Source organism: Macrotis lagotis, chromosome 5, assembly GCF_037893015.1.
Source record: "Macrotis lagotis isolate mMagLag1 chromosome 5, bilby.v1.9.chrom.fasta, whole genome shotgun sequence".
Classification (NCBI taxonomy): Eukaryota; Metazoa; Chordata; class Mammalia; order Peramelemorphia; family Peramelidae; genus Macrotis; species Macrotis lagotis.
Window position 1 is genome coordinate 172,103,375 of NC_133662.1, and position 16,095 is coordinate 172,119,469.

General features: G+C 34.9%; 1 long non-coding RNA gene across 2 annotated transcripts in view; it reads right to left on the reverse strand.

Annotated features, from left to right (window-relative positions):
* The window catches only part of LOC141489968 (uncharacterized), a 209,365-nt gene that overhangs the window by 131,219 nt on the left and 62,051 nt on the right, over window positions 1–16,095 (reverse strand). For both annotated transcript variants that reach the window (XR_012469033.1, XR_012469034.1), the window contains exon 3: window positions 5,992–6,082. This is a non-coding gene — a long non-coding RNA (uncharacterized LOC141489968). The remainder of the gene's footprint in view (window positions 1–5,991; window positions 6,083–16,095) is intronic.

Below are 16,095 nucleotides of genomic sequence, written 5' to 3' on the forward strand. Positions count from 1 at the left end.
GAGTTATTGGACCTGATAAAACTACACCATTTTGTTGTTCCTATAATTCAGTTGTGTCATTTCTTTGTGGTCCCTTTGGGGATTTTCTTGGCAAAGATACTGGAGATAATGGTTTTCCCTTTCCTTCTATTCCCTTCTCTAGCTCTTTTTATAGATGAGAAAATTGAGCCAAACAGGGTTAAGTGACTTGCCCAGGGTCACACAACTACTAAGTGTCTGAGAAAAGATTTGGACTCAAGAAGATAAATCTTCCTGATTCAGAACCCAGTGTTGTATTCACTTTGCTTCCTAGCTGCCCCTACACTTACTCCATGCTTTCCAAACAAAGAGACAATTCCATTGGCAACATGGAAACCAATGAACACTAGCACAAACCATTTGGTTTTGGACTTGAGAAAACTGGAGACTGTTTTTGGTGTCTGGGAAAAGTGAGGTTAATCTAGAATACATAATGTTGCACACAAAGATGAGAAGCAACTACAGGATTAGCTGCAGCTTTTAGCTCAGTAGATGAGAAAATGCGTGTCAATGTAAATTATGGAAATATATACAAACACTATCTTTTACTTATGATGAGTTGATATCAATTAATAGTAAGCTGCATTTTGACCTACATTTATATCTTTGAACACACTGTTGCTGTTCATTTCTAATAAAGAGCCTAGACTTAAGAAATGAAGGCAAAAGCTTATATATGCAGAACCACATGCTATTCCACATTAGTGTGACAAGAACAAAGGAGGACCACAATTGAAAATATCATCACCACCTGCAAGCATTCACACAAAAGGAAGGCAAAATCAGCAGATAAATCCATTGTGATTTAATTCAATAAATATCCTAAGTGCCTACTATGTGTTCATAAGGTTCAAGGTACAATTCCATTTTTTAAATATAATTTTTAAAACATGCAAATTCCAGAGCTGATTTTCATTTTTATTTTCACTGATCTTTTTAAAAAAATTCTAACACTTGAAGGAGAAATGCTAAAAAAGTGGGTCCCTTCCCTTTCTAAACCCAAGATCCCATGATCTTATAATCAGAAACAATTTGCTTCTTCAAGTCTTCTGAGGAAAATAATTCCTGATTCTTCCAAAATATCATAAGAGCTGAGACAGCTAGCCACAATTTGAACCTTGGTGGTTTCGGTTTGCCATGGATGATTTCACCATCTAGCATAGTAATGGAGCATATATTCAAGGTCTAATAAATATTTGCTAAATATATGACTGTGTGGATAAAAAGATAGGGACATTTTTAAAGATGTCCTTCCTCAGTGCATACTTAAACAGCAGATGGAAGTCAAATACAATTTTTAATTTTGTTTCTAATTTTTTTCAATTTCAGCAAAAAACAAAATGCTATATCAAACAACTGAAAATGCATATCTTCTTAAGTCAGATTTCTCTCTTCAATAGCACTTATTAATGAAACTGAACACCTAGCTTTAAAGGTCAAACTGATGGAAGATACGGATGCTTTCTGATGAAAAGCATCTTAGGTTGATACTGGAGGGGGAAAAAAATGACAAGACTCAATATGGTAGCATAAGACTGTTCAGCTAACTTGTGGTTCCAAATCTATTTATATATTTCATGTATAGAGATAGATCCACATTCCCCACCTCCCCCCCAAACATTGGAAAGCTTTAAGAAGAGGGATAGGAGGGAAGAATGCTTACCAATTTGGGGTGCATATTTGATTACAAGACCCACATTGGTTGGCTCCTGCAATTCTGCTCTAATATGCTGCTAATTAGGTAGGGGACAGTTCTGATTGTGATGAGATTGTCCCACTCTATCTTAGATTTCCTAGGAGACACATTAATTAAAATGATTCACCTTCCTAAGGAACTGAAACTTTTCTGGAGCTTTAGTCCACCTCCTAACTGCCCAACCCCCCCTGCAGCTTTCCTCTCTTCCCTAGAGAAAAACAATCTCTGAGTAAAATAGACCAGGAACATACCTTCACTGTTGAGGTAAGTTGCCTAAACACTTTCAGGAAATTCCAAACAGTACAGACAAAATAAATCACCTAAGGACTGGAAAGATATTTCCTCAAAGTATATAGAAGAACCAGATGAAACCACAAGTAGGTTAACACCACCATGATATTGTAAACAACAAATATGCACTTAGACAGGCATCCACAGGCACCAAAATGTGTTGCAACAGTATTCAGCAAAAAAAGAAAAGAAAAAAAAAAGAAATGCAAGGGGGCTGAACTTCTACCCTAGTCTGTTCCTAAGATTTACTGAGAGTTTCTTTTCAAAAACAGGTATTTCAGTTTGGGTGTGTTAACTTTAATAACCAACATGAAGAAAGGTCCTAAAACAATAGCTTTCAGATACCAACAGTTTAATGTAGCTCACAGCAAAGAATTACTATTAATCTTGTACAATGTACTTCCCTCCTAGCTACATAATGGATCATTCACACAGGAAAGACCATAGTGCCAATATTCCAGGAGAACCATTCTCCCCATTGCTGGGAAGACTGGTTAATCAATATGGCCCTACTTCTTATAATTCCAGAAGAGAATAAATCAGTAAAATTATTTGCTGCTAATTTTAACATATGTGAACATTTGTCTAGTCATGAGTCACCATTATAATCAGAAATGCTAAAAAAAAAAAGAAAATTCAGTTTGGTGAAGCTCAACAGAAATGGTCAAAAAATCTGACTTACTTTTGTTTCTTAACTTGTTTCTCATTTTCCCCCCATTTGAATGTTCATGCTCTCAAAGTTTTGTATGATTTTGGATTAGAAGGGACTTGAAAGGTCATCTAGTTGAGACATGTCAAATCTGAGATCTACTAGCCTCATGTGGCTGGTAATAACTTCTCATTGTAACCCAAACCAAAATAAAATGTAAGTGGAAGATGTTTAACAAAATTAATGAAACTTTAATACAATATGCAGTTTTCTAAGTCAATGTGCAGTCAACAGGAATCATTTTTTATTTGCACTTGATGCCACCAAGCTTAGTTCAATCCCTTTATTTTACATCCAGGGAAACTAAGTCCCAGGAACAAGAAGTGATTTGCTCAAGATCTCACAATTAAAAAAAACAGCTGAAATTCAAACTCAGGTAAATTTTTTTTAATATCCATTTATTAATTTGAATCGGTTTTCCCCTAAATGACACCAAAGTCTTGAAATTCTGCTAAATATTCATTTGAAACTTTTAAAAATAATGATTGTGTTTGCAGAAGGAGAACTGTATTTTTCTATTTAGGGCCACTTTCTTCCTGCAACAGGTCTTGGTATTGACCATAGCATATTGGGAAAAGTATTAAATTTGAAGTCAAAAGACCTGGGTTCAAAACCTGATCTGCTACTTGTTTCCTGTGAGAACCTGGTCAAGCCTTAATTTCTTTAGATTTCAGTTTCCTTATCTGTAAATTGAGAGGGTTGTGTTCAATGACCTTTTATTTTCCTTACAGCCCAAATTTATAACCTATAAATTATACCTCTCTTACCTGTTTAGCTGCTTTAATTGTTAAATAAATGTTCGGAATTCATTTAGCTCAAAAGTCCTTCCCTCTTTAAATACATGATTCCAAATACTACTAAGAGTAGCAATAATTGATATCTTAAAACTTTTGCCAAATCAATTTTTATATATCCATTCACTTGATGTTCTGTGAGGTAGATATTATCTTTATATTCTATTGGCAAAATAATAATAATAATAACAATAATAATAGCATTTGTTTAAAACGTGAAGTTTTGCAGAGTGTTTTAACTACGTTAACTCATTTGATCCCCTTATTAAATTTATAATAACTATTTTAATTGATGAGGCAGCTAGGTAGCACCATACAACATGGAATGCTGTGTCTGGAGTCAGCAAGACCAGAGTTCAAATCCAGTCTCAGACACTTAACAGCTGTGTCACTCAGCCTCACTTTCCTCAATTGTAAAAATGGGAGTAAAAACCTGCTATGGTTGATGTGAGTATAAAATGAGATAATATTTGTAAAGTACTAAGCATAGCATAGTAGGTACATTATAAATGCTAGCTATTATGATTATTAGTATTATTAATATTGAAATTGTAATTATTACAAGGAAACAGGCAAAAAGAGGTTAAGTGTTATAGAAATAGCAAGTTTCTGAAGCTAGACTCCTAACTCCAAGGCCAGGACTCTTTCTACCATGCTTTCAGGCTACCTGATATATACCTTCCCTCTATAGCATTTACTCTATGTTCTCTTTGATTTTTTATAATATTTTTATCTTATATACTTTTCTTATTTACATATTTATTTAACATGTGTGTTGGGTTGTTGTCCCTTCAATTTAACATATGTTTTTATGTCTCTCTGCGTGTATGTATACATACATAAATTTAGTTATAAGTATATGCTTAGGTTTATCTCTCTGCAGATTTGAAACTAAGACTAGGATCATTATTAAATACTAATAGGCATCCATTTCAGGAACATAGTCTTCATCTTCTAGAACTTCAGAATGTAGCCAGTCAATTATTATCGCACATGATTTTTACAACTACTGGAGATACGGACAATTAATATCCCCCATTTTACAGATGAGAAAACTGAGGCTAACAGAAGTTAACAACTTGCCAAGGGTCATAGTTACCAAGTGTCTGATACTGGATTTGAACTCAGGTCTTCCTGACTCCTGGTCCAGCCTTTTATCTAATGAGACTGGGGGATAACAGAAAGGTGAAAACAACCTATTGGCTAGTAAACAACATAAATAATCCCATAAATAATCCCCTCCCTGGGAGGAAAGGTTTTGAGTTATCTTTAGCATAAATAAGGATCGCAGATAGAATGTAGCCATTTTAGAATTCATGGGGGAAAAAAGTCAAAAGAATGGATTAGTAGATCCTTACCACCCATTATCCTTACCACCCATTTCCCCCCAGAGATGAGAACCCAGTAGAGAGAGAGAGATCCACAGTCAGCTTCCTACTTGCTCTAGGTAAATAAGGGTTCAAGTTCTGGAATTATTTAGGAACAGTGGAATGAAATCCTGTTTCATCTACTTCCAGAGAAAAGGTAGGAAGACTTTACTTACAATATATGTCCTCTCAATTCAGAAGATGTGATTTGCTCTGAATACAGTACTGCATAACTGACCCAAGTAAATCCCTTCATCTCTCCATGCCCACTTTTTCATCTATAAGTAAAAATAATATCTACCTTCCCAAAAGAATCATAAGGATTTGTTAATGTCTGTAAAATGCTTTTGAGTTAGCTAGAAAAATGCAATTTGCATGCATACATTTATGTGTATATATAGACACAGGTATACAGTGTATGTATGTACACATGTGCTTATGAATATTACATGCATAGGTTACATAGATAGAGCAGTATACATAAGCATGTAGATATTTGTGTTATTTGCATGTGAATATATCTATGTAATATGTGTTTATGCATATGTATATGTTTGCATAGATCTCTGTGCATGCATACACCTGCATTGTAGTATGTATTTGTGTATGCACATGTGTGTGCATATTACACATAAGCATATACATATTTATGGATCTCCCAGGTAAGGTACTGATTGTTAAAGTTCTTTCTCCCCTGCCAAAAAATGAATTATGGGTCAGGAAAGTCAATGAAAATTCCACAAGGTGTGGACTAGAAGCTGGGGGTAAACCCATCAGCTATTTAACTCTCCATAAAACTAGGCAAAGGTTTTTGGTGCTAAAAGTTATGAAGCTTTCAGACTCATCATACAAAAAGCAGACAAGTGAAAAGAGAGATGAGCCTACAGGGAATTTTATGGGGCCATGATGTTGGGGAGACTGGGAAACAGGAGGAGTGAGTTTATCTTGGCATGTGACTGAATATTTAGTCGTGGAAAGACCATATCATTAGGTCCTTTCAGAATCTCAGAAAAGGGGGGGGGGGGGGGGAAGGTCTGATTCAGGGAAAAGCCTTGATAGAAGGTCTAAGGGGTTTCTTATTTCATTGAAACCAATTTTCCCATCCCTGCTGCTTACCAGGATCAGCAAGTAGCACATTTGTATCTGTCTCTGTGTGGATCTCTCACTGGATATGTCTTTTGGCTCCAATTCAAATTCATTTCAGTACCTAGAAAGAGATATTACTTGTTATAAAGCAATGCCCAGATTGTTTCCAGTCTAAACACAACTCTTTCTTAAACCCCAGGACTGGTATTTGGGTTGTCTATAGGTAAAGAGTGACAAAGATTAAAGAAGGAAAGACCTGATGCAGCATACTTTAAAATAAAACAGGCATGGTTTCAGAAACCTCTTTTAAGGTGTTGTAAATCCAACTTTCTAAATGCCCAAGGCTGAGTTTATCTATAAGTATCTGGGGGGAGATTGCTGTGTCTATTAATCCGTTTTCCTGCTACCTTACCTCAGGGCTTAAAGGCTACATAAACTATCCAGCTGAAAGGCTATTACCAAAAGTCTCCATGGACAGGTATCCCCCTTCCACCTTTTCTTTTTTTTTTTTCTTAAGCAACATGTCACTGCTCTAGGGGGAGAAAAGTGGTGAAAATCCTTTAAAATGGAGGTTTAAAGTCCCCACAGCAGATCAGGACTATATGATAAGAACAAACAACTATGTGCTAGACTATTTAGCCTGTTAGAATTCTTTTCTAAATGGCTCACAAAAGAGCAGATAAAGGGAAATCAGTGTATATCATTTATTTAGCCTTCCAAATGGATTTTGATAAAGTCTCTGACAAGGAAGCCTGATAACTTGGGTGGGGGTGGGGGAGGTGAAAGGTAAAATTCTGTTATGGATTTTAAAACAAAGAAATAAAGAACAAGAATAAATAGTCATTTCTCTGCAGGAGAAAAAGTTAATAGATAAAGTGCTAGGAATCGTTATTAGTGCCAATTTTATTCTATCTATGTATTAACAGAGTTTTATTAGCAAAATATTCAGAAATTATAGGCAGTTAGGTAGAGCAATGGATAGAATGTTGGACTTGGGTTCAGGGAGATTTTGGTTCAAATTCTGCATCAAACAATTTATTAGCCGGCAAGTCACTTAATTTTTTCACTGCCTATTTCCTCATTGTTAAAAAAAGGGAGGTAATAATACCTACCTCACAGGATTGTGTGTGAGGATGAAATGAGATAACATCTGTATAATACTTTGTTTTTATTCTCTAGTTTCAGTCATGTCTGACCCATTTGGGGTTTTATTGGCAAAGATAGTGGTTTGCATTTCTTTCTCAGTTCCTTTTACAGATGAGGAAACTGAGGCAAACAGGGCTAAGTGATTTGAGCAGGGTCATATAGCTAGTAAAGGTGAGGCCAAATTTGAGCTCAGGAAGATGAATCTTCTTAGCTCCATGTCTGGCACTTTATCCACTGCCTCACTTAGCAGTCCATGTATAGTGCTTAGTAAATCTTAAAGCGATCAACAACCTAGGAATAGGCAAGTAGAAAGAATACTAGACTTAAGTCAGGGAGATCTGACTTCAAATCCCCAGCTCTGTCAGATAACTTACTACCTGTGTGGCCTTTAGGGAATCACTTATCTGGGGCTCAGGTTCCTCATTTGTAAACTATGGGAATTGGGATGGATAGTGAATCTCAGATCCTATGACCCAGTGAGTCAAAACCAGGAGGAAAAATGACTAGGCTCATTCAGGGCACCAAATTGGAGATATGGTGTGAAGGAAAGAAAATACTTCACAAAAGTCAATCATTGACTAGAAAAAAATTTAATGTTAACGTTTTATATAATTCTTTCATCTCATTCTTCTTCTATTGAAGAACTTTTGCCCTATTAAATTGCATTTGATGTGTAGAATCAGATTATTCCTCACTATAATTTAAAGGAGTGAATCCATTCAATGAGAAGTTTTTGACCACTCACGTCCCAAATTTGTATGCTTTGTTTCTCAAGATAAGAAGTAAAGAAAAGTGAACTTAGCCTCTTTTTAGCAGATTGGTATTGATTGTTGATGGATTGCTGATTTTATTCACAGCAAATATTGAAACTTGGCTACCTTCCTTTCATCATGACCCTTCTTACACCTCCTCCTATCACATTTTTAAGAAATCATGATATTGTTCAGGAAATTCAAACTATGTTATTAATACTCACTATCAATTGATATGAATTATTAAGAGCCAACTGTGTGCTAAGCCTTTCATAAAGACAGAAATGAAACAATCTCTGTCTCCAAGAAGCTTAAATTCAATATCACCTCTACTTAATTATTATTTAATTTAGCTTCTAATTATATTATTACTATATCTATCTATCTATCTATGTACATAGTATAGAGAGCTTTAAGTAAGAAAATTCTCTTTTCCAAAGAGGAGAAATAACTACATTGAAAATTAAGAGATTTAGAGAATTGTGTAGAACCCTAAGAGATAGTTGTCAGGAATGGGACTTGAACCCAAATCTTCCTGACTCTGAAAGTTTTCTATCCATAAAGTCATGTCACTGAAATCACAGTAGTTTTAATATTATCTAAAACAAAGCATAATAAAAAATGAATGTATATGAAGGAAGAAAATATCACTGGTAGTAAAATAATCTTCCTTTTACATAGCCAATTTTCAATGGCAGCCCATTGTCCGTTATGTTTAATTTAAACTTCTCAACCTTGTAATCAATTCCTTCTGTCAACCATTCCCAACTGTTTCAACTTCTCTCTTATTTAAAAAATATTTCAAGGACAAACCCTTCCTTGTTGCTGATTAGTCCACTTAAAAAATACTCTTCTTCACCTATCCATCATTATTACCTCCAAGCATGGGCTTAAAACAACTACAAGAAGGTCTTGTCTCATGACCTATGACTTTGATTATTCCTCTAATCTGTAACCCTTCAGTATTTCTAGGCCCTGTGTGTAATTGAGAATTTTTCAAATTGTTGCAATGCCACAGTTTCATATATATAAAATTATATCACAAAATATATATCACAAATATATCTCACATATATATATATATATCTGTATAATGTGTTTATATAATAGGTCATTTTTTGCTGTGCTAGCTTTCTGGTAAGGGAACTGTTTCTTTCCTTGGTGAATAATACTACAGTTAGGCTAGTGCTCTACATATACCAAGTGATCAATAAACAATTACTGAATTAGTAAATAAAATGTCTATCACTTTTTACATCAGACCCATCCTTGGAAGTTATGCATCTGAAACTTTTGCAAATCAAATCCTGTTTTTATTTGACATACATTTATGATTTCAAAGATATTTTATCTTTGCTCTTTATTGATCTTCTATTGGCAATGGCTCAGAACACTTAGGCTTTGAGTTTCCCTGTTTCTCCATTTGACAAATAGTTAACAATTTGTAATCAACCAACACTTAAGGGAATTCTTTTTTGAAGTAAAATATTTTTTGGCAATACTGGTAATCACCCTCTAGCATCTATTTCATAAATTCTTATTTTTTATTTCTAGTTTTCTTTAATATCTAAATTAATGGAAAGGCAGGTTTTTTAAATAGCCACAAAGCAAATTCTTTTCAATTTATACTGGTAATCAATCTATCAGCTAACATTTATTAAACATCTTCCATGTGTGCAGAACTGTGTTAGATACATTGAATATAACAAAAACTCCAACCCCACCCTCAAGAGGTTTATATTTGGGGGGGGGGGGATCAACATATACATGCATACAAAATAAATGCATGATAATGTTCTAATCAATATTTATTTATTTAAAATTCTTAAATATTATTTATTAAATATTTATTGTTTATTAAATTATTAAAATTATTTATTAAATAATATTAAATCCATGTCTTCTTGGCCAAGCCTAACTCAGAGCAGACAATTGGTTCAGAATCAGGACTGGAATGTAATGAAATAGTTAATGAAAATATAATAGTTAATGAAAAGAAAATTCAGTAAAGATACATTAATGATTCAGATGAATGTAGCTCCCCTCTTCCTTCATATTTATCATAGTAGCAATACCTGGTCAGAAAGGTAGACTGACTCACAGTGAAGTTGGAGTTTCATCAAGCATGAGGAATGACAAATCCTCAAAGATTAGGTTTGTTATGTTTGTTGGGACACCAAGAAACCACCAAAGATTGGGGACCCTGTCCCCTGGACCAATTAAGTCTCAGGAACGATTTTACTGCCCCTTTAAATGAGAAACTAGCCAAGTCTATGTGAAACAATTGTTGCTCCAACCACATGTGATTTCATAACCAGTATGAGTCCTTTCTCCACAAAGACAGACTACAATGGTGAGCCCACCCCCCATTTATTCTATATATTCATCATACAGCATCCCCAAAAGCCAACAGGGAGCCTTCTCTGAGTCTTTTAATTGTTTGGGGATACTGATGTTCAGATAGTCCATCTGTCAAATCTCATTCTTGCCACATGACCTATCTCTTTTTTCCCAGTCATATACATCCTCAATAAATTCTTTTATACCACATTTCATGAGCAAACCACGGTGGGTCATATTCTGCAGTCTAAATTATACACACCATGTGTCTTTCCATTGACTTTTCAGGTAATTCATGATTAGATATTTCTGAAACCATGGAATTCTTTGATTTGTAGCAACTTTTGTTAAAATTTGCAGTTACTTTTGTTAAAAATTCTGTGAATTGGGAAATCAAGAGTTTTTATTTTTTTCTATACCTCTACAGGACCCTGAGTTATTTTACTTGAATTTCAAGCAAGGACAATAAATTATTCCAGTGGAAAAAATTGGCATAATTTATCAGAATAATGCTTGCTCAAACAAAGACCTCAAAGAAATCTTTAATGTAGGACTGAATTCATTAATGAGGAAAGCATGTATTAAGTCCTCACTATGTGCTAAGCACTATTCTAAGGACTGAGGTTATTGGATAGAAAAGTAAGGCTGATCCTGATCTGTGTAGCTTGCATTCTAATAGAAGAAACTACATATACATGAGAGTTCATGTGACTGTGGAAACTCCTGGACCCTGAGATTCTCTGTTTTACAGTAGTGAGCCATATTTACTCTCCTACAATGCTGAAGATCACTGTGATGTCCTCATCACTACCATCCAGGGGAATCTTCTGAAGGGACCAACGTTTCTTGAGCATCATCAATATTTTAATGCAAAAAGAGAAAAAAGAAAACATTTTCTCACAGCAAGGTAGAAATCATTACCATAAACCAAAGGACTGGATAGGATTGTTTCCAGGCATCTCACACACAAACACATGCACACAGGGCAAGAAGATGCTCACTGACTGCCCTAGACATGTTTCCTGCCCAGGCTTGGCAGGATGCCTTTCCTGCCCAACCCACTGGATTTAGCATCTGAAGTAAAATGGAAAATAAGAGTTGAAGAGAAGCCATATTTGGGCACAGACTCTGGGAGAGGAAAAGAAAAGAGGAAGTGGGCAAACATAATTAGAGTAAATTAAATCCAGTGTGTTAATAGGCAGAGAGGAACAGGACAGCGAGCTATAACCTGCCAACCCATGTGAAGGAAGTATAGGTGTTTGCTGCTTTTCTCCAGCCTTTGTCATTTTCCTTCCCCTGGATTAACAAGTCTGAGAAGTCAATGGACACATCTTTTTGAAGTGTTTGGGTGAGATTATCGCCCATCACTGACAGACACATATCGTGCTAATGCCTTGGCACTGTCATTAGGGAAGAAAGGGGGCAACTCACTATTTCATTTGTCACCACTTTCATGGCCTATGTTTCCATCATTTTTTTCTCCTGTACAAAATAACCCCTTTCAAGAGAGTGAGAGAAAGCCTTTTTCTCATTCAGAGGTCAGGGAAAGGTGCCAGAGGAGTAAATTGGAAGTGTTCATGGCTGTTGGTGGATAGGCTGCATACATCCAAGAGAGAAATTCAGTCATCAAATTTGGGAGGGGAACAGTGAGGAAAAAGAGAAATAAAAAATATGAAACTGGGTCAAGGGTGAGCGAACTGCGGACTTTGCCTTGACTTTGTCTCCTCCAAGAAAGAAGAGAGAAAAATCCTAAACTACTTTGCTTTCTCTTAACCAAACGAATTAGAATTTGGGACTCCTTGCATTTGTACTGTCTGGTGCCGACAGCCCTTGGCATCTTTTCAGTACAAGGTATGTTAACAAATAAAGAAACATTCCCCTGGGCCTCTAATAACATTTATTCCATGCATCACCTATTCAGAGGAACAGCATGTTGTGTAGTTTTTTTTTTAATTCCTCATGTGTCTTCTCTTAAAAATAATAACTGAGGCTACCTGCTTGCTTTTGTCTACTTTACAGCACTCATTCAACTTTGGCTAGCTCTCTACAGCTTGTCTGTATGCTGTGTGTTCCTTACAGTTTGTGTATAAATGAAAAGACAGATAAAACTGTGGTCCCTGTTGGGTTTCTCTGACCCTGTTATGCCTCTGATCAGCTGCCTCAGATCCTTAGTGGAAATAGGAAAGTTGCCAATCTTATTTTTTTTCTTCATCTAGATGTGTGGTTCCACTGCCACACAAACCTTCCTAGTATAGTAACTTCCCCTAAAGAATTCTATTCTTTATAGTCCTAAATAGCTGTCATGCCACTGGGAAATTTCTGACATCCACAATTACAGAAGGGTGGGACTAGAACCCAGTTCATTCTGATTCCAATATCAGTCTTCTTTGCACTAAACCAGGATTCCTAAATATTATTTTTGGTTTTCTTTTAGTCCACATTTATCATTTCATTTTCTTTCAAGTAGTTTATTTTTCTCTCTTCCACTACTCCCACTGTAAAGCACATTTTTTAATTTTAAAAAACTTTATTACAATGTTGAGTTCAGAAGGAACAAATTCTTGACCATGACAAACATTTTCTCTCTCATATTTTAAATTCATCACCTTTGTGGCAGGAGGTGAGTGGTGTGTTTTATTTTCTTTCTTTTGGACTTTGTTTTATCATTGTTCATTGATCAGTTATAAAGTTTTTCAATTTTTCTCCTCCATAGCATTGTTGTCATCTAAATTGGTCTTCTAGTTCTGCTCACTTTGCATCAGTTCATAAAAGTCTTTCTAGTTTCTTTTAAAACTATTCATTTCATCATTTCATATAGCACATAACTTTGGGTTACTGTACAAATAGCTACTATAAATATTTCAGTACATATAGGCCCTTTCCTTCTTCTTTAGTCTACTATAAGTCTTTAATAGTCTTTAATCTAGGTATAAGCCTACTAGCAATATCTATGGATGAAAAAGTAGACATAGCTTAATAGCATGGTGGGCAGGCATAGTTCTAAATTAAAGAATAACTGGACCAATAAACAGTCCTATCAACCATGTACTATTGTTGTTATTGTTCATTGTTTGTCATGTCTGACTCTTTGTGACCCTATTTTGTCACTGTGGCTTGAATTTGCATTTCTCCAATTCTTGATTATTCAGAGCATTTTTAATGGTCATTGATTGGACATCTTCTTTTGAAAACTGTCAGTTCACATTCTTTGACCATTTTATTCATTGGGGAATGACTCTTGCTAGTATAAGTTGTAATCATTTTCTTATATGATATATTTCTTATATGATATATCTTATAAGATATGAGATCTTGATTAGAAAAAATTTCCATAAATATGTTTCCCCCAGTAAACTGTTCCCTTCTTAGAAGGGGGAATATGTTTAATTTTTTTAATCAAATATTTTTGTTGTTTTATCCTCTTTATCACAAGTTTAATCATGAATTTGTCCCTTATCCACATATTCTAAGAGTAATTTCTTCCTTGCCCTTCTAATGTGTATACTTTGTGATTTTTACATCTAGTAATGTATCCCTTTGGAATTCTTAGTGAGAAGTTAGTTTAAACAAATTTCTGCCAGACAACTATCAGATTTCCAAGTATTTTTTGTCAAATAATATGTAACTGGGGCATTTGAAATTTTTGAATATTATAAAATGTTTTCATTTACTTTTGTATGTTGTAAAGCTAATCTCTTCTATTGGTAATTTTTCTATTCTTTAACCAGTATTCAATCATTTTAATGATTACTGTCCAAATTGAGATCTAGTGCTGGTAGACTCTTTTCTTTCTTGCCTTTTTATTGCTACTTTGTAATTCTTGACCTTTTTATCCTCCAGATGAATTTAATAATTTTTTTATTTCTATAAAGTATCCTTTTTGTACTTTGGCATAGCATTGAATAAATTTAGGTAGAATTATCATTTTTATCATATTGATTTAACCTATCCATGAGCAACTAATCCTGGATGACTAGAAAACAAGAGGGTATCTTGGTTGATGTTCTCTCAAATATTTAAGTTTCTGTATTTATTTTCTTGACTCTGCTAGATTTTTCAGCAGTATTTGGCAAACCTGTGATTTCAGCAGTATAGGGAACTGCTAATAAAGAAACTGACCTCATGATTAACAACAGCTCTATGAAATATTATATCAGAAATAAATTATATAATGAAAGTATTTACAGTTATTTTTTTCTAGTTTTTTTAATTCAAAAATCAAGGACTTTTAGTCATTTCAAGCTTCCATCACAAGTTAAAAGTAGAAAGTAGTCTTACAGCAAGATTAATAAAATTTGTTAAGTCTACCCAAGCCTTTATTGATCAACCTAAAATTTTTCTATATCTTCATATTAGCCATACTGAAGAAGACTGAAAATATCAAAGCTTATTTTCAACTCTCAATTGCCTTTAAAAATTTTATTCTAGGGGCAGCTAGGTGGCACAGTGAATAGAACAATGGTCCCCAGAGTCAGGAGAAACTGAGTTCAAATCCTATCTCAGACACTTAATAATTGCCTAGCTATGTGACCTTGGGCAAGTCACTCGACCCCATTGCCTTAAATAAAATTTTAAAAAATCATTCTTCTGACTCCCTCTGCAATCTGGAAGCATCTCTATGAGTTTGTTTCAAATAGGGAAGAGACTTTTACCTGTTGTTTCCTTGGGTCATTTGGTCAATTTTCACATTTCTCACAAGAGAGTTGGAGTGTATAATCCATCATCTCACTATTAAATTACCAGTCTGAATATATCACTCCTTTACTCACAAACTTTTAGCCATTCACTATTGCTCAGTTAGCAAAATATAAACTTCCAACTTCATCATTTTAAATCTTCCACACTTTGGCTTCAATCTACCTTTTGAACTTTTTTTTTAAATTGCTTATTATTTCTTTTCAATTCTATTTAATTCAATAAATATTTACTAAGTGGCTATAATGTGTCAGGCATTATGTTAAATTCTTGTGATACAAATAAAAGGATAGTCCCTGCCCTCAAGCAGCTTTTAATCAAATGTGAAAAGACAATACATAAAAAGAGGCTGAAGGGGAGGTAGGACTAGGATGCCCTACACAAAGGCTTGATACAAGAAAGACAATAAGCAGCTGATGGAAAGTTCTGAGACCCTTTCAAAAGAAGCCTTGGGGAGGAGTTTATTGCTCCATCCTTCAAGCTCTCCAATCAGAAAGAAAAAATACCTGGGTAGTTGAGAAGTGGATTATCAAGGCCTAAATCAACCTGCATGGTAATAAGATGATCAGTTTATCCTGGAGGATATTCTGTGCAAAGAGGGCTGCTCAAAAGCTTCCCTTCTTATCCTTCTTTTTGATTTGATGTTTTTGCTAATATCAAACTCCAAACTTTCCCCAATCTCTACCAACTAAAATCCTCCATTCTTTTGAGGGTTAACTCAGGTATCAACTCCTCCAAACTGATCTATCTTCTCCCACTATACAGGTTTAAATGATTTCTTTTTTGATCAACTAGTCTCTTCATGACCCTATTTGAGGTTTTCTTGGCAAAGATACTAAAGTGGTTTGCCATTTCCTTCTTCAGTTCAGTTGACAGATGAGGAAACTGGGGCAAACAGAGTTTCGTGACTTACCCAGGATGACACAGCTAGTAAAAATGTTTGAAGTTGAATTTAAACTCAGGGTCCTCTTGACTCCATGGCCAGTGTTCTATTTCACCCTCTAGTTGCCCAAAGTGATCTCTCCACCCTCAGATTCTGGACCTCTCTTCTAATCTTATCTCACTCTTCTTATATCATATTTATTATATGACTTTTTCTCTCTTAAATTGTAAACTCCTCAAGAGCAAGAGCTTTATGATGTCTGTCTTAGTATTCCCTGTGAGTAGGACAAAGGAGGTATTTCATAAATATCTATTAAGT